Consider the following 19,762-nt stretch of genomic DNA (forward strand, 5'->3'; position numbering starts at 1 on the left):
TAAACTGTTTCCCATCCTCTGCAAATGGTTTATTTAACATTGTCGAAAGATATAACAAGTATTTTTGATGTCTTCGACGCCACTATAATTTTTACTGTAATAATCACTTTGTTTGCACCTTAATGTAATCTGGCGTTATGTCTCCTTGAAGATTTATAACTAAATACCGAACAAGTAGTTTTTATTCAGAGTTACCAGTTTTTTTATGTAATATGATCTACAGTTGACAACACGTTCGCAGTGTTCAGTCATCGACAGAGGTATGTAGAATCTGCAAGAAGTGCACGTAAATAATAACTTCACAAGGAGCCACGCTTTTTTTCTATATCTATCGCGATGGATAACCAACGAAATGATTGAACCACAAGTCTCACTGTTTAATCAAAATTATGTTTCAGTGTGTGTGTGTGTGTGTGTGTGTGTGTGTGTGTGTGTGTGTGTGTGTGTGTGTGTCAGCTTTATGTTTCTGCCAAAATTACCTAGCTGCCTTTCACTGTTCTAGAAAACTAAGTTCACTTTTCATTTTCTTTATAAAAACAACTTGTTCGTACTTCTTAGTGTCCACAAAATTTCGGTGGTCTCAAGCTGAAAATAATCTCCTTACAGAATGGTGAAATCACAATAGATTGCATCCACGAAAAGGAAACATCTTATCGAGAGAGGAAAAAAAAAAAAAAACTTTTTGAGCAGAATGTTGGCTAAGCATGCTGGACCAGGCACGTGAGATAGAGGTCCCTTCCTTATAACTCACTTCTGGGTGTTCGAATTCTTTTTAATTTTCATTAAACTCGAGTACCATTGTGTGTTATTACGGGTATCTAACTGCCTACGTGTATCTGGGTTGAGTGTGGCATGGACGCAGTGAGCTTTTCAATTGAATCTGCGCGCAGTGTCGTCAGTGTCCCTCTTATTGGTCTTGTTCTGTTGCCAGATGATCACCCGACATGATGCCCGCACACTTTTTTTGTGGTCGTTTCAAGGCGTTAGAGGCGTCATTTGACGCTGGCGTGGAAGCACTGCCATTTCGTTGTTCGTCTTAACAAATCCGTGATGAAACTAACGGGTGTGTGTGAGACATTTTCGACAGTGCACATTCTAAAAGTGTAACAACAAATACGAAAAATCTGTTTTAGTTTTGTATCATTGCTCATTTGTACTCATCGTAGTGCTGTATTGTGATGAATGGATATTAATTATGGCGAGTAGTTAACACAACATTTCAAACAATCCGACAGCAGATACAGCTCTCTTGCATACCACAAAGAACAGTGCTATGAAAGAAGTGTGTCAGGCTGAACTCTATTAAAGTCACCCACGGCACTTGCAAATACAGTAACATGCAGTATTCCTATTTTATTTGGTTATCAACGCAATTCAGATGTTACTAGCGCTGATTCTAGGAGAAGCCTATATGCAACCACTCCATCATTATGAATGATCTCAGAGGAATGCATTGGCAAGGAAAATTTTCATCATGTAAACTTGCTACTTTCTCTGAAACAGAATCAACCACACACTGCTGTGTTTTTCCCATCACCATCAATCCGTTTCAAGATCCATCAAGTGGCATTTCACCCCTAAAGCTTTGCTACCACCTTGTCTTGCAGTGCAGGCTTACTCCAGACGTGTTGATTATGAAGCTGCCACCGGACTGTTTGTGTGATTACAGGATCTTGAGAACACGCATCGATTTCAGCTCTTGCTTCGCAGATTTTTCTCTGTCAGGAGTGTTAATTTGCATAGGATGTCGTAGCTTCACATGCCTTCCCTGATAACCTAACTACATGCCAGTCCACAACGCAATTCTCACCAACTCTTTGTAGTTAAGTCTCTTACTCCTAATGATGTGAGATTAGTTGCACTCGTATTAAAGACACTGTGCCCGGGATAGGATCCAACGTAAGCAACAGGAGGTAGGTAGCGCATGGGTTAGCTCGCTGGACTCGTATGCGGAGGAACTCCGTTCAAAACGCCTTCCGACCATCCAGACTTATGATCCCGTCGTTCCTTAAAACGATTAAATCAAAGGATACGACGGATTTCGTTCCCCTGCGTTGACTTGTCAGAGGCTGAGCTCCGTCGTTGACGGGACGCCCAACTCTGATCTATCTTTTACAGCACGTCTGGTTTGAACATCTTGACACTTCGCCAGCTGTGGATCTGTTAGAGCAGATTTGTTCCTACTGCTGCTACCCACTCTTCCTTCGATCCATGCATTCCAAATCGAAGATTAGTCACCTATTTTAGGGGGAACTGGGAGGGGGGAGGTGGTTTGACGTAATTACATGTAAGCAAGGTTCAACAAAACGTCGTAATCACGTTTTAAGTGAAAAAAAGAAAGGGCAGATAGGTGATCGGGCCACCGCGTCTTAGGTTGTTTGCTTGCCTCGGCAGCCTCTGTCGCGTAAGATCACTGTGTACTGCTGTGGCAATAGAAATACAATAAGGGAAGTTTTCATGACGTCACAGACTTAAAGCCGACGTCTGCCGTGTTAATTGCCCCAAACATCAGCTTCTGGCCGAAGCGTTTTGATCAGAAAAGCCAGCTTATGACATTTACGGGTGTACTAATCATTCAGATTGTAGTCTAAAGTGTAAAAGAATCACATTTCATTTGTTAGTGGCATCGTTCAAGCGGTGTTTTCTTTTATATGCATTAATTTTGACTGCGCTGTTAAATTGTAATGTAGTTGTTTTATTTCTGGCATTTGATTTTAGATTGCCTATCAGTCCAACTCGAAAAGATCTCTGGGTGGACGCTGTGTGTGTATGTGTGTGTGTGTGTGTGTGTGTGTGTGTGTGTGTGTGTGTGTGTGTGTGTGTGTGTAGCCTTTTCGCTTCATATACTTCTCGTCTTGGTCATTCGAAAGGTATAACAAAAAAGAAATTACATTAACGAGGCGAAATCCGTCGTATTACAGGATCAAAAATGGATTTAAGGCAAGGAAAAGTCTGAAAATGTCTCCCTGACACCATGTTATCCAGGAAAGCACTGTATCTTTTTCTGTTTATTCAATTTATTCTGTTTATATAAACTGAGATCAAGAAGCAATCGTAAACAGTAAGTCTTTAGCGCCATCTCCTCGTATTACACCCCCTTGACTGTTGCGCTCGGCCCGGCTGTGCCCATGTAAGATCACAGAGGGAAACAAAAATAACGAGCGTTTTATGATTTGACGGACATGGAAGGACAGCTGCGTCAGTGTCCTACGTTAAACTGCAAACAACTGCGAACCTCTCGCGTCCTGTCGAGTGAGATTCTGTGTTAACAGTGATCCCTCCTCGGCGGCCTCCTGGTTCTTGTTCAAGAATGTTTGTGTGCCAGATCTCGCTTCACCTTCTCCTCTTATTTTGTTCCGTACTCGCACATAACAAAGCATCCGAAAGCAGACTGATTAAATCTTACAGTGTGCCAGCTGAGCCTACTCCCACAGCAAACTGTCAGGAGAACCAGCTCTCAGAAAAATAATCTGCCGGTAGTACTTGGTTTCTACTTTCACAGCATTTTCTTTCGTCCCAAACAAACTTCGCATCGTCATCGCTGGGAAGTTAGGGATATAGTATATTGCCTGCAACCATCTGCTCTGCTGCATACGTGACCTTTTGTGTGATGTCACGTCTGCGCCAAGTAGGCGTCGTCTTCGCAGAGCCGTTGACCTTGTTTGTGGTTCGGCATATTTGTCACACTGTGCCGAAACCACTGGTCGCAGCAACATGCTACGACCGCGACACAGTTTCCAGTCTGGCAACTACACCTGCTAAACCAAAAAAGGCAAACTTAATACACTGCCGAACAAGCAAGTTGCACTCTTCACGACAGCATTAAATTTGTTCATCACGCGTCCAATAATGATGAAAATTAAGATTTCTCTAAATGTGTTGCAGGGTTGCGGAAACTTAGGCTGTTCGCGTTTTCTTCCCCTAATAAACTCTCAACAGTTATGAACACAGTTTCAGCAAACATCAGCGATCCTGAGAATTTTGACAGGCCAAGCCAGCTGTACAACAATGCATTAGCGCGTCATTCAAGTGGATTGTTAAAAGACGTACGGTTACGTTTGAATTTAGCTTCTAATTTTTTCATCTTTAGCGATAAACTGCACAAACAAGAGTTCTGACTGAAAGACATTTCAGTTAAAATGAATTAACTTTTATATTCAGTGCAAACAAAAATATACCTTAGATGAAGTTGACAGCTGACTCTCGTTATTGAGTAATCGTACGTACATGATATTGTCGATAACGCCACTTTTGTAGCAGACCGAACTAAGAACGTCGCCAACGTATTTCTCCTCACACACACCGTAAGCAATGGCGATTGTGAAATTACTCACATTCCCAGGCTTGTGTGCAGGCGCATCGACTGCTGTTTTTCTGCGTTAATGCTAAAATAGTGAAAATTCCAGCCGCACTTGTCTTCCCGGGTACAGATATGGAGGTTCGTGGCACCAGTGATGTTATGGAACCAATATCAATTACTTTACTTTTTAATATAATTTCCAATACACGTCTCTACTTTTCATCGGTTGAGACCTATCGTTAAATGACTTTTTGCTAATGTATCGTGGTAGCTGAGAGAATTTGTGCGTCCGACTCTGCAGATATTTTCGAATGTAGAACAGCACGTCTCCAGATGTAAAAATTACTAAGACATTTAATACTGTGAAGGAAGTTGTCAACCGCCGTTTACTCTCGTAAAAAATTGAAACTGCCATCAACCCGAAGGTTTGTTTGAACACCACAGTGCTTTGCTAGGAATGACGCTATTGGAGGTGGTATCCATTCTCATTCCTTCGGTCTTTGAGCTGACTTAGCAGGACCTGCAGATTACATTAAACATTGCGAAAAGTGAAAGAATTGGTGAATCAAAACTCCTCGGGCTGACCTAGAATTTTACGCTAGATCTTTTAATCTTCACCACTGAGTAACCTAGCTTTTACCCTACTGCAGCCAAATAGTTAACACTAACTTTCATTTGATGAACTGGAGAGGTCTTACGGTGAAATAACCAAGTGTCGAATGCCGACTTTCGATATCCGATTCCCCCGCGACTTGCACATTGTCAACGTATCAAATTCCAGTGATATTTTTTTGGGAGCAGCACATCTCACATTTCAACACAAAATTAAAAGAAAATACTAGTTTCTTCTTGACGAAGTTTGTTGTACCGCGATGTATGTTTCCTCATCTCTTAACATCAACTTAATGGCATTCCATATAGTAGTGAATGAGTAATCAGTTCGATTCGTTTCTCTCTTTCACCCCAGATGGCACGTGTGAGCATTTGTGCTGGAGCAGCAGGGCTTGTAAGGGGAATATTTATATCTTGCTGCGTCAAAGCAAAACACAGAATTTTCAATCCCTCTACCAACATGGCGTCTTCATCTAATGTCGTCCCAGCACAGAGGTAGCACGTAAATCTGGAGCCCACTCCTTTAACGGAACTACAGTGAAACAGGCTAAGGCTCTCTGTCACTGAAAGGAGTTCCGTAGTGTATAGAGATGCCAGGTACTTTTTTATTATGCACATTGCTTCAGGTGAAATAGCGAACCGAACAATGTATTGTGTAGTAATGCCTACGCCTGCATGAATCACTCACATAGTTATCCCATCGTTCTTGTTGGTCAAAACACATTGGTGTGCAAAAGTTAAGGGCGAAAGTAATATTCACATCATGTGTCACCTCTGAAAGGGGAAGAAGTATAGTGTCACAATAACGCTGACCGGTGAGTATACCATGTTCAAAGGTTTGAACGTCAGTACACACATTCAACATTACTCCGTAACACTTAGACCGCCAAAATGACCCATGTTCAACAGTGTTCTTGGATGCATTACGTGCACCCACCTTCTACCAGATGAGGTTACGCCGGAAATCGCTACTCAGACTGAATCTACTATTATCCGAGAAGAGCACCAGACATCACTCGTCGTTGGTCCAGTACCTTGCTTTTAGTACAATCGCGTCGGCGCCGCCGAGGTGCGGGTGTCAGCGGAACGCAACGTTCTGGTTGGTGGGCAAAGAGAGAACCCCCAGGTAGTTGCCGTGCCGCGGTGGAGCGTGAGATTGCGTACCTTGCAGTCCAGTTAAATGTGGTACTCGTCAAACAATGCTGCGAGTAGTCGCCTAGTCGCCAACCACACTTCGTCCTCCTTCCACATTCCACATGATTCTTCTCTGCGTGAAGTAATAAAAGTTTTACCTCCAGGCCATATTTAATGAAGAGCCCCACCATAGTAGACCACTACTGCTCGCTGACTGACACAAGGTGTCTTTTCCCGTTCCTTCAGCTGCCTCATGTTGCGGTGTCAGCCCCCATGTAGCATGCTGACCTCACGCCATGTGACGTCCAATTTTCTGTGCACGACTGGGAGACGTCTGACAACATGAGCCCGCACTTTTCATTTCCAACTAGTTGATAATACGGTATGTTACTTTATTGATCTCGTCCTCAAATTTTGCAAAGCAGTGTACAGTGCTTTATCGCTTTTAAATTTAGTGACAGTTTTATCAAAAGCCAAATTATATTTTCCTAAGCTCAATAATAATTTTCATTGCTCGCAGACTGGCGGTCTCTGCATTCCATACAACTTACTTAGTGAGCTGCACTCCCTTCGACTTTAGACTGAACTTTTTGGCGCAAACCACATCGTTAGGCGGTCATTCGATACGAAGTCAGTGACATAGGATATGATTTCTCTCTCTCTCTAGTCATGCAGTTGTCCCCTGAAAGAAAGTAATAAAATGTTTCTGTAGCGTAATGATAGCACGATATTAGAATGTTCTCCCAGATTATTGTGAACAAAATCTGAATATTGATTTTGTTATTTGTATTATCAAACGGCTAAAACGCTAACCCGGTTCCAGTTGCCTTCGCAGCTTTCATTATCAGTTTTTCGTATCAAATGACCGAATTTAAAAACGTCTTATAATCTGCTCAATACTGGATGTAATCTTATGTTAAAGATTTAACACAGTAAGCCAATTATTACAGTTCGAAAATGTGTATATTCCTTGAGGCATCATCAACTCGTCGCACGCAAATACCCAGACTCTTCATCCCAGTATTTGAGGATGAGAGCACTTAGCGACCTACAACAAACTTTAAGTTTATCTTTTACTTCATTTTGGCTGTTCATACAGTAAAACGTCAACATCAGGCATCACTTTTACTTATAAATCAGTTCACAACAGTATCCACACATACCACGGAGTGTACCTGCAAAATGATATCATTGTATGACACATGCTTCTGGAGATATGTCATAAACACTGAGTTGCGTGAAAAACAAACTTTAGTGGAGCGCAAATTATCCAGACTATACTCACCCCCGGGTGTTCAATTTCTTTTTAAAGAACCAAGAGTGGGAGGGGGGGATGATGTTACTAATAATTAATAACCGAAAGTAAGGGTTTTGGCGTGCGTTTGTATTTTATCCTTGACATCTTATGACGTCATATGTCAGCCACTGTATCTTCACATAACTAAGGCGTGATGCGTTGGAATAGAATCATGGCTCCCAAGAGTCAGGAACGTTACACACACCTTGTTTCTCTGTAGTTAGTAACATGGTAAACCCTTTTCGAATATTGTTTTTCTGCTGCGAGATACCCTAAGCTTTTGCGCGTAGTTTCAGACCCGCTACCCACGAATTTATGTGAGCATGGACATACTACTGCTAGTTGAGCACCACTCGAAATTGGCTCCTATCAATGGGAAACGTCAATACTATTAAGTTTTCGAAAAAAAAATTGAGGTAGGATAGGTTGCGAACCATGTGGAATCATTAGAATCTTGGGAGTACCAAGCATTGGCATGAGAAAGAGATGTAAGGGAGAGGATCTTCTCCTCCTTCCCACTCTTTCCCAGGCCCATCAGATACTTACTAGTACCATGTTCACCCAGAAACATTTGCCGTGAAATGTCAAAACCATTTCGCCATTGACCGCGAAAGAAAAATGAGTTTTATCTCCTCCTCTCACTCCCTTTTGATCAGAACATAGGTACGCTCTTGTTTACATATCATGGAGATAGATAAATTTTATTCTGTACTAGCATTTTGTCGGCAGTTTGCCCACATATGCATACAGGAAATAAATATTGCACACATTTCCTCCACTGCATCCCCCCTCTTTCCATCACCTCATCCCGTTCGCTCTTTCCGTCGTCTCCTCCTCCCCCTCCCTCATTTCCATCTCCTCCTTCTGCCTCTCTCTTTCTCCATCTTCTTCTTCCCCTATCTTTGTCCACCTCATCCTCCCCCTATCTCCTCCTCCCCTATCTTTCCGTCTCCTTCCCCCTATCTTTCAATTTCCCGTTATATCTTTCCATCTCCCGTCATATCTTTCCATCTCCTCCTCCTCCTATCTTTCCATCTCCTCCTCCTCCTATCTTTCCATCTCCTCCTCCTCCTATCGTTCCATCTCCTCCTCCCCCTATCTTTCTGTCTCTGCCTTTCCCTATCTTTCTGCCTCTGCCTCGCCCTATCTTTCTGTTTCCTCGTCCCCCTTCTCTCTGTCCATCTTCCCTCCCCCCCCCCCCTTTCTATCCACGCATTCTGATACTATCTGTACAACGTTTCTGTTATGCCAGGCAGCCTAGATGTCAGGTGTTACCAATGCTTTTTCACTACAGCCCATACGTGTTTAGGAGCTAAGTGGTACTTACCCACAAAGCAGTTCTTTCCAGAGAGTATGTGTACCAAATTTGACTGAAATAGGTCCAGTGGTTTAGGAGGAGAGTGGAATTATATACCATTGTCTCAACCTAACAGATTCTGGGAAAGTGGAAAGTTAGTGATTTCGATCTATTGCAGATTCCTAGAGGAGGAAAGCCTTTCCCTAGGGCAGTTTGCTAAATGGTATAATCCTATGTCCAGATATCACTCACATGTGGATTGGAATCAAGTGTGTTCTAATATTTACTACTCTTTGGCTAGATAATTAAAAACTGTCGCGAAATTTAAATATTTCAAATAAATAAAATTTTGTTGTGAACTAAGGAGAAAAAGTGAACAGCTTACATGTCTACAAACCTGGACATGGTTTTAACGCTAAGTGCTTCATAGTGGATATATGGGATGGACAAACTGACACCTATTTCATATCCATGTACCGAGCGAAATGACTCAGTGGGAAGACTCGCATCTGGCTAGATGGCGATTCAAATCCCTGTCCAGCCTTCCAGGTTTCGGTTCTTGTGGTTTCCAGCCCAAATCCAGAATGCAAATTCCGGGATAGGTCCTTTGAATGAAAAAAAGACTCCAATTAGAGTTTGTGTTCCATCTATAATGACTTCTTCGTTTATGGGTCGTTAAACCCTATCTATATTCCCTTTTTCTCCCTTCGGTTCCACATATATGGACGACCATATCCTCTCGATTGACATTGTGAAAGTCGTTCTAGTGAAGTGCACAGCATTGTTCCTGCTGATTCGTCATTGTTTCATTATTTCATTACGAAGTTGCAAAACAGCGACACACTTTACAAAAAACATCAGAACTGCTTCATAGAGATGATCCCTTAAGGATCCATAGCCATGTCCGGCAGTTGAGAGTCGCAGTACCTCACACGATGTTATCGTACTAATGGTACGCGTCGAGGTCATCCACCAAGAGTAGTGTCTTCATAAATGTAAACTAAATTTGGTTTGTTGCTTTCTGTGCGCAGCCAATGTCATAAATTATTAATTCATACGTTTTTATTGGATATGCTGGCGTAGCACAACGCATTTCAGACTATCTTCTGTCATCTGTTGACTTGTATTGTCTGAAGTTTTAACGCACGACATATCTACACGCTGTCAAAGAAAATAAGACGAAACCAGTATTAGCTTGTTTGCAGTTGCCGATGTTTGTCGTTTGTTTACCATTTGCACGCTATCTTTAATTGATGCGTGTATCGTCAGAAAGCCGTGCCACGCGTTTATATCAGTGTCGTCTTGTGGTGTGAAGACGTAGCCTAACATGGACCATTTTGTAACAAATTCTATGTTTTTGCAGGCGTAAATAATGCATCTCACAGTTAATAAACACCTTTTATTTCGGCATGTCCACTCATTTCAGACAAATGTGCCTACCGTAGTGAAATGGGCTGGAAAATGACTTTTATGCAATATGCTTGGTGCAGCGAATTTGTCAGCTTCGATAATATCAACAATAATGACGTGGCAGTTCTGACTGGAATGAAACACAGCCCACACAGTTAGTCAAGCAAGTACGTTAAACAAATATGGCAGTAGACCTCTCGGTCATTCGTCGTGTAAAGCAGGCTTATAGTGGCTGCTGACACGAACTGATCACCAAACACGTCTACAATTCTTCATTCCATGTTAGAAGATTCTTAGGGGAGTTCTTTTGTGGTTAAAGTGAGAAAATTTGTTAAACGTGGTCGTGGAGAATTGAGTTATTTGTATTTTTTTAACAGGACTTTATTTTATTGTCTCCTCTGGGAAAGTGTTAAAACAAGCGCTTATAAAAGATCTTAGGTTTTCGTAAAGCAGTTAAAAATATAAAGACTTACGCAGAGTCAAAAGCACGTCGTTCCTCAGCTGTTAGATGTGCAAATCCCTCATCTGGTACGTGGTAGTAGACCACATTCCATCACGCAGCTGATAGCGGGAACAGTACAAAACCGTGTTTTCTAGTAAACGGCGCATTTCCTGGTCACTGGTTCAGTGGAGTGTAGGAATTATTCCTGGAAGGGTGTGGACGTCGCCGTATTGACTTTTCCATTTCAAACTAGCAGCTGCTTTTCTTGGCATCACTGCGAGTCGTGTAAGGCGATGAATTCACGAACTGAGACAAATCTGTAGATGTGTGGTGAAATGTTGGAATGCAGAGGTTATGCGAATCGTAATGCAACTCCTATAGAGCACATAGAGCACCTTAATGTAGAAATAATTACGCAGCTGATTTAACCGTGTCATATTTTGTTGTCTAGGAGTGCTGTTAGCCGACATACTCAAGAGACAGCACTACAGCGGCAAATAGAAAATACGGATCTGATGTGCCTGTTGCGAAAGTACTGTTTGCGGTGTATTGCCGTCGTAAATTCAGACATATTAGGGACTCGTCCATGAAAGCAGAGAGCATTGTCGCGATGTTCTCCACGCATTATAAGACGGTATTACAGGAATCGTGAGCCCGTCACGACAAGGTGGGCATTTCGCCGCTACCAGTAGGGAGAGCGCGACATGGTCACCGCACGTAGTGAAGGACCGAGCGGGGTGGCGCAGTGGTTAGACACTGGACTCGCATTCGGGAGGACGACGGTTCAATCCCGCGTCCGGCCATCCTGATTTACGGTTTCCGTGATTTACCTAAATCACTCCAGGCAAATGCCGGGCTGGTTCCTCTGAAAGGGCACGGCCGACTTCCTTCCCCATCCTTCCCTAATCCGATGATACCGATGACCACGGATGTCTGGTCTCCTTCCCCGAACAACCAACCAACCGTACTGAAGGCTCTCTGCGGCACGTGCCCATTATTATGAAAGGTAATTACAGAAATGCTGCAGTGCGCCTGATTTACGTATCCTGCTGTGGCAGGTTCCATTTAAGACTGATCTTACTCTAATCATAATTTTCTTTGGGCAACTGCAATCCCACAGTGCTACCTATGCTTTTGGGCGTCAAGATAAATTTTAGAAGACGAGTAAGTATTTTACGTGATCCCATCATATGCCTGTACGTTCTACTGGGTAAATTAGATGACATACGCATACAAGGTGAATTACTTAAAGATGTTACACTTCAAGAAGGTTTGGAAACTGGCTAAAATGTGACTGCGCAACAGTAAAAGTATTTGCAAGTGCAGAATTGCCCGCAGCACGTGTTTGCTTGCTGGCGGATTTCGTAAATGGGCCCAGTTCTGTGCCAATTAGGAGTGACTACATTTGTTGATTTAGGTTTTTGGACGAAAACGTGCTCTATAATAATGAACATGGCTTCTCGAAACAGAGATCTTAACGAAACTCAATCCTCTCTGTTCGTCCATGAGAACCACAGCTACGTAGACGACGGTGCCAAGGTTGATGCCGTATTTCTTACGATATAGTTCCGCACTGCCCTTCTCTAGTGAACAGAATACGAGCTTACCTAATCTCGGACCGGACATGTTTGGATCCAGGTCTTCCTAGAAGATTTAACTTTAACGTTTATTTAAATGGGACGAAATCGACAGATGTAAAGGTAATTCAAAGAGTACCCCGGACCTTTCTTGTTTGTAATATATAGGGTTCTTCACAAAGCATGCTACATACTTCTAGAGGTTGTAGAGGGGACTCAGTAGATCAAATTTCACACATCGTCGTTCAGTGATAACAAAATCGAATCAGATTACAAAGATCCTGGCAATATGAATCCACTTACCAGTATGAGTTTTTAACGTCAAAATTATAGATACCGGCGCCGCCTCTAAATGTTGGTATATACAGGATGAGTCCATGATGATTATGATGATAATAATAATAATTTTGATTATGATGATAACGGATGAGTGGATGGCGCTGCCAGAGTAGCTTCAGTCATTGCCAGCCGTTACGTTGAAACCCTCATCTGCCGACAGGTGTTGTCGATATATCTTGATGGGGACAGCTGAAAATGTGTGCCCCGACTGGGACTCGAACACGGGCTCTCCTGCTTACATGGCAGACGCTCTATCCAGTTGAGCCACCGACGATACAGATGAATAGCGCGACTGCAGGGACTTATATCTTGCACGTTTCCCGTGAGACCCACATTCCTAACTGTCCACAATCTACATGTATAATGCTCCTATTATATATTTGCCCATCCACTCGTTACTCGCGCCCACTAAGGTGACGATTCCCATAAGAGTTTGGTCAACCTGTGCACATTCGCACAGACGAAGGTCAATGGCTGGGTAGCCTTTTAACTATATATGAAGATAGTAAATGTTCCCGAAAGAACAGATACCATTGATGACCGCGCTACTTCTCTAGAATAAATGATAATTAGTTGAAACCCTAATCTACCGACAGGTGTTGTTGGGTAATGAGTAGATGGGCAAATACCTATTAGGAACATCACGTATGTAGATTGTGGACAGTTGGTAATGTGGGTCTCACGGGAAGTGTGCAAGGGATAAGTCCCTGCAGTCGCGCTATTCACCTGTGTTCTCGGTGGCTCAGATGGATAGAGCGTCTGCCATGTAAGCAGGAGAGCCCGGGTTCGAGTCCCGGTCGGGACACACATTTTCAGCTGTCCACATCAAGGTATATCAACACCACCCGTCGGCCGCTGAGGGTTTCAACTAATTATCATTTATTCTAGAGAAGCTGAACGGTCATCAATGGTACCTGTTATTTCGAGAACATTTACTATCTTCGTATATAGTTACTTGAAGCCATATCCGATGGCTTGACGCCAGGAGTAACACCGCTGTCGCTCTCAAAGACATTGGAAGAACTGGACCTCTCTCTAGGTCGCCACAATACTCGCCGTCGACTGTTTTCCGGTGTAGCGTAGAACCGCGATTCATCGCTGAAGTCAATGCGACGTCATTCATTAGCAGTCCATGCTTCCCATTACTCCAAACGAAGCCGTTCGTGTTGTGCTGTTAACGGCAGCCTGCACATGGGAAGGTGATTCCCTAGTCCAGCTGCTGCTAGTCTCCGACCAGTGGTGCGGGATGACACAGAATGTTCCAGGGATTCCATTACTTGCTCCCGCATGGCAGGCGGATGACGATCCTCCCTTGTGGCGGTGAGAAGCGGTCGTCCGGAACCTTGACGACGAGTACGCCTACCCTCACGTTCTCATGCAGTTCAACATCGAGGTACTGTCACACTCGAAAGCCCCACTAACCTGGATATTGCACGATTCGACCAGCTGGCCATTTGGGGCCCCACAGTGAAGCTTCTTTCAAACTGTCAGGTGCTGATAGCGCTGCCTCACATGAATACGTGGTATCTCCGAGTTCTTCAGTGATCATTCCAGGCCTGGTGACAAGCATAAAAACGATCAACTTTAGTGATCTCTGGTGGCCGTTCTGTCACAGAGAATTGTACCTCTAAATCGTTTACGTACCCGCCGATGGGGTGTGTACATGGAGGATGTTATTTTGAGATTCGACCATTTGTGTGTGGTTCACTTTTTTTTTATCAGACAACCTATATTTTTGTTTTCGGCGGAGGAGGAGAAGATTAATGTTTAACGTCCCGTCAACAACGAGGTCATTAGAGACGGAGGACAAGCTCGGATTACGGAAGAATGGAAAAGTAAAGGAATCATCCCAGCATTTGCCTTAAGCTATTTAGGGAAATCAATAAAACCTAAATCAGGATGGCCGGACTTGAGTTTGAACCGTCGTCCTCCCGACTTCGAGTTCGCTGCGCTAAACCCTGCAGTACCCCGCTCGGCTTGTTGTCTTTTCTTTCATTTTTTTGTCTCCTCCGTGAATAAAAAGTATCATCATAGCTTCTTAATACTTATTCTGTTTCCGCCATTTTGTAGGACAGACAGTCTGTCATAACTTCACTTGCGCCATGTAATACTAGGTAGTGCTAAATGACGTGATGTACGCGTTCCGTCTTTTGAATATACTATTAGCCTTTCTGGCAAATTTAGTTGTCGTCCTGTGTGATGAGCGTTGACCTGCAAAGCCTCCCAGCCTTAACAGCGCAAATCGCCCAGCTGTTTGAAGTCCACCCCCGGATTTGTAGTCGCCAAGTTGTGGCGAGGAAAGGTCGTGGCTCGGCGCTGTGAGATGCACAGCTAGTGAAGCAGGGCACAATATTCAGCTCAGTGGCACTGCGGTGAGCGGCCATCGCATTATTGTCGGACTGCCGTTCACGTGTAGTCAGTCGCCCCTCCCCGCGGGTACCCGCAAAAACTTGGCTCTGCTGTGCGATAACCACCGGCTTTCCTCTCGTGTCTTCTATTTATGGAAGCTAGGAAGTACTCGCCTCTCTCTTCCCTGCCTCGGGCTGTGCAGCTGCTATATACAATAGCTGGACCCAACTTGTTTCTCAGGAGACCGCGCCGCTCAGCGGGGAAGAAGGAAAGTCTTGCAAGATTATTTGGTCGTAGTGTAGTCTCGGGCTGTAAGTGGAAGATTCGTAGCAACGATTTATTACAAATAGAATTGAGTACAGTGGAAACAAACAAATTATCTAAAACACAATACAAACGCATATGGCGGGGAAGTTGAGAGATGAGACAACTTTTCTTCTGACAGTTTGTAAATGTGTAACAGATTGTTACTCGAACTCGGATCTCTGCCTTTGGAGGGCGGTGTGCTACCAAGTGCACACCCGTGTACCAAACAAGGACCGGCACAAAGTTTCAGATTTCCACTTGGTTCAGTATGAGCATAGAATTTGCAATCTGTGGAATGAAACAAGGAGAGGAAAAAAAAAACTTTCAGTCGCTGCCACAGTTACTTTCATGGAATCGTCGATCATATAAAAGTTCTTGCTTCCATCAGTTCACTGATTGATTTGACGTGGCCTGCCGCGACTACGATTCCTGAATGAGATTTTCACTTTGCAGCGGAGTGTTGCGCTGATACGAAACTTCCTGGCAGATTAAACTGTGTGCCGGACCGAGACTCAAACTCGAGACCTTTGCCTTTCGCGGGCAAGTGCTCTATCATCTGAGCCACCGAAGCACGACTCACGTCCCGTCCTCACAGGTTTAATTCTGCCAGTACCTCGTCTCCTACCTTCCAAACTTTACAGAAGCTCTCCTGCGAACCTTGAAGAACTAGCACTCCTGAAAGAAAGGATATTGCGGAGACATGGCTTAGCCACAGCCTGGGGTATGTCTCCAGAATGAGATTTTCACTCTGCAGCGGAGTGTGCGCTGATACGAAACTTCCTGGCAGATTAAACTGTGTGCCGGACCGAGACTCGAACTCGAGACCTTTGCAATGTTCGCAGGAGTGTTTCTGTACAATTTGGAAGGTAGGAGACGAGGTACTGGCAGAAGTAAATCTGTGAGGACGGGTCGTGAGTCGTGCTCGAGTAGCTCAGATGGTAGAGCATTTGCCCCCGAAAGGCCAAGGTCCTGAGCGCGAGTGTCGGTCCGGCACACAGTTTTAATCTGCCAGGAAGTTTCATATCAGCGCACACTCCGCTGCAGAGTGAAAATCTCATTCTGGAAACATCCCCCAGGCTGTGGCTAAGCCATGGCGCCCGGAAGAGAACCTCATGAAGTAGGTCGAAACGTCGACTGTTTAGTTGCTTTCTTGTTTTATATGAAGCGGTATTATTATACTCACAATATCCCAATCTCTATTTTCCCTCACAGTTTTTTACCATCTGTCATTCCCTTTAGTTACATAGAAGTTATTCCGTCATGTTGCAACACATGTCCTATCATCCTACACTTTTTTACCGAGCGAGGTGGCGCAGTGGTTAGACACTGGACTCGCATTCGGGAGGACGACGGTTCAATCCCGCGTCCGGCCATCCTGATTTAGGTTTTCCGTGATTTCCCTAAATCAGTCCAGGCAAATGCCGGGATGGTTCCTCTGAAAGGGCACGGCCGACTTCCTTCCCCATCCTTACCCTAATCCCATGAGACCGATGACCACGCTGTCTGGTCTCCTTTCCCAACCAACCAACCAACCTATACTTTTTTCTTGTTCGTGTTTCGAGCATATTCCTTTCTTCGCTGATATGCGATTCAATTTCGACATACTTATCTTCGCATTCTAACCGACCTCAGGCATCCATCTATAGAGCCCTACCTCAAACACTTCGATTCTCTGCTTTTCCATGATCAATTTCTATGTAATGCTGTGCGCCACAAGTATATTCTTAGAAACTTTTACCTGAGTTTTGGACTAATGTTTGATATTAACAGACTTTCTTTGGCTAGGAATGCCCTCTTTGCCTGTACTAGTATCTTTTTTATACTGTCCCAGCTTCGTTCATCATGTGTTATTTTCCTTCCTATGTAGCAAGAATTCCTTTACCGTATCTATTTCGCCATCCACAATTTTGATAAGTTTATCGTTAATCTTATTTCTACTAATTCTTATTACTTAGTATTTGCTCGGTATACTCTGTATTGTGTGCTCAATAGACTTCGTTCATTTCGACAGTACCTGTGATTCTTTCTCGCTTTCACTGAGGACAGCAGTGTCCTCAACGAATCTTATCGTTGATATACTTTCACCCTGAATTTTAATCTTACTCTTGAACTTACAGCGTTTTTAATCCGAGAACTTCGTTCGTGATCTTGAATTGTTATTCATCTTTGGTTCTTTTATATATTCCCCGACTTTCCATACAGCTTACATCTATTTTTCTGAGAATTTGCACCATTTTACATTGTCGAAAGCTTTTTCTATGTCGACAAATTCCATAAAGTTTTTTGATTTATCCCAAGTTTTTCTAGATTCTACCACTATCAAGAGCAACCCCAGAACTGCCTTCTTAGTGTATTTACCTTTCTTAAAGCCAAACTGATCATCTAAGAGAACCTGAGTTGAGTGTTAATACACTTGGCTTGGTCACCTGTACATATATTTTTAAAAATTTTCATGTCACTGTGCGTTATGAAATAACTGTTAAAATCAAGAGTTTTGTTTTTGCACAAAAGTTGAGACAAGACTGAGTTGTAACACATACTATTCTCCTTAGAACAGCTGCTTAACTCCGGTCGGATAACTAGTTGACCTCGTTATCGATACGTGTGGACTCCGTAACGTTAAAAATTGTGGGTGCGCTTGGAGCGCTCACAGTTTGCGTTTTCCAACCGTGGCGAATCCCAGTGGTACTGGGAGAAACTTTGATTCTCGTCGATACAAATAAAGATGAAAGCGCCTTATCAGTTTTTAGCCGAGTCATTAATATTTAAAATTACTTTCGTTGAAACGGTCGCTCAGTGGGATACGATTGTACATTCCTCCTTCCCCTCTTTTTTCTTCGAAATAGATTTTAAAGAAATTTTCTCCATCAGCAGGAGTCGGAACATCTAATTCAGCAGCAGTAGCTACCGTGCAGCAGCCTATGCGACAGAAGAGAATCTGATCAATGTCATAGTCCTAGTGAAATTAACTGACACCTAGACATCCTGCCTTTGGTTTCTCTGAGTCATTACAAACTTCCTGGCACGTCACCTCCGTAAAACTCCGACTGTCTGGTTCTCGAAACCTTGTCCCACCCAACTCCTTCTCTCTTTAATTGTCCTTTAAAGCTAGAAAAGTAAGCAAATTATCTGTGTGCTGTTACATCACCACTTCATCGTCGATGAGGAGTAGACATTGTTATCAAAACTGTTATATTCGTTCCTGTGATCGGCTGTCGTGTTGTTTTGATCCGTAGCTAGCACTGCGTGGTCTTCCTCATATCGGAAGAAATGTAACGTGATGCATCATATGTTTTACGCTAATTTGAGACTATTCCAAACCATGTCTAGACCAAACTTATAAAAATATCTACGTCTATATTCGTACATGAAGCAACGATCACGGAAACAACTATAACGCACAAGCTGATGTATCTTGTGATAAAATAAACTGTGGCAACTCGATGTAAGATCCTTAAAATATCGAAACACAATTCTAGACAAAGGATCTGTGTTCGAATTTATAGGATTTTTTAAAGGTTAACAGCTTTGACCTGTTTGTCGGCTGAAAAAACTTAGCCAACTAAACCAGCCCTCATATGCGGAGAAAACGGACTTCCAACGGTTGTGTACAGTGCTACATCCTGCTGTCGCCGACAAAAGATCGCTCGTGTGACAAACCCACACGTGTCTGAGTTTGCAGACCTTATTCCTCAGAGAACAAACAGAAAATATCGGTCGTCGACCTACATCGTCCTTGGCTGAATCTTCTTCACACACACACACACACACACACACACACACAAAGAGAGAGAGAGAGAGAGAGAGAGAGAGAGAGAGAGAGAGAGAGAGAGAGAGTGAGTTGAATAATTGCTGCTGCTATAGTAACAACTGTTTGCTTTGTTTTCTAGCGTTATTGTTATTTCCATTGTTTGCGAGTTTTTCTCTAATTTGTCAAAGTTAATGTGTGCTTTCAACAATCTTATTGCTTGTCTTCCTGTGTACCTATCACTATCGATCTTTTTAATATCAGAAAAGAGAGATCCTGCCGAATGGTACGCTTTCATATACTTTTAGACAGCTGTCATTCCCATCTAGGGTGAGTTTGTGTTGTGGAAATGTTTGGTATTCGTAATATCTTTTTCCTCCCCCCATGAACCATGAACCTTGCCGTTGGTGGGGAGGCTAGCGTGCCTCAGCGATACAGATAGCCGTACCGTAGGTGCAACCACAACGGAGGGGTATCTGTTGAGAGGCCAGACAAACGTGTGGTTCCTGAAGAGGGGCAGCAGCCTTTTCAGTAGTTGCAGGGGCAACAGTCTGGATGATTGACTGATCTGGCCTTCTAACAGTAACCAAAACGGCCTTGCTGTGCTGGTACTGCGAACGGCTGAAAGCAAGGGGAAACTACGGCCGTAATTTTTCCCGAGGGCATGCAGCTTTACTGTATGATTAAATGATGATGGCGTCCTCTTGGGTAAAATATTCCGGAGGTAAAATAGTCCCCCATTCGGATCTACGGGCGGGGACTGCTCAAAAGGATGCCGTTATCAGGAGAAAGAAAACTGGCGTTCTACGGATCGGAGCGTGGAATGTCAGATCCCTTAATCGGGCAGGTAGGTTAGAAAATTTAAAAAGGGTAATGGATAGGTTGAAGTTAAATATAGTGGGAATTAGTGAAGTTCGGCGGCAGGAGGAACAAGACTTTTGGTCAGATGAC

The 19,762-nt window shown here is 43.4% G+C and overlaps 1 protein-coding gene and 1 non-coding gene across 2 annotated transcripts in view; both read left to right on the plus strand.

Annotated features, from left to right (window-relative positions):
• LOC126272218 (LIM domain-containing protein jub) overlaps positions 1-19,762 on the plus strand; it is a 203,062-nt gene that overhangs the window by 112,992 nt on the left and 70,308 nt on the right. The gene's annotated exons all lie outside the window — the stretch shown is intronic.
• Positions 13,139-13,213, plus strand: Trnat-ugu (transfer RNA threonine (anticodon UGU)). Its single transcript has one exon. It is a non-coding gene; the product is annotated as a tRNA-Thr (tRNA).

Source organism: Schistocerca gregaria, chromosome 5 (genome assembly GCF_023897955.1).
Source record: "Schistocerca gregaria isolate iqSchGreg1 chromosome 5, iqSchGreg1.2, whole genome shotgun sequence".
In the NCBI taxonomy this organism is placed as follows: Eukaryota; Metazoa; Arthropoda; class Insecta; order Orthoptera; family Acrididae; genus Schistocerca; species Schistocerca gregaria.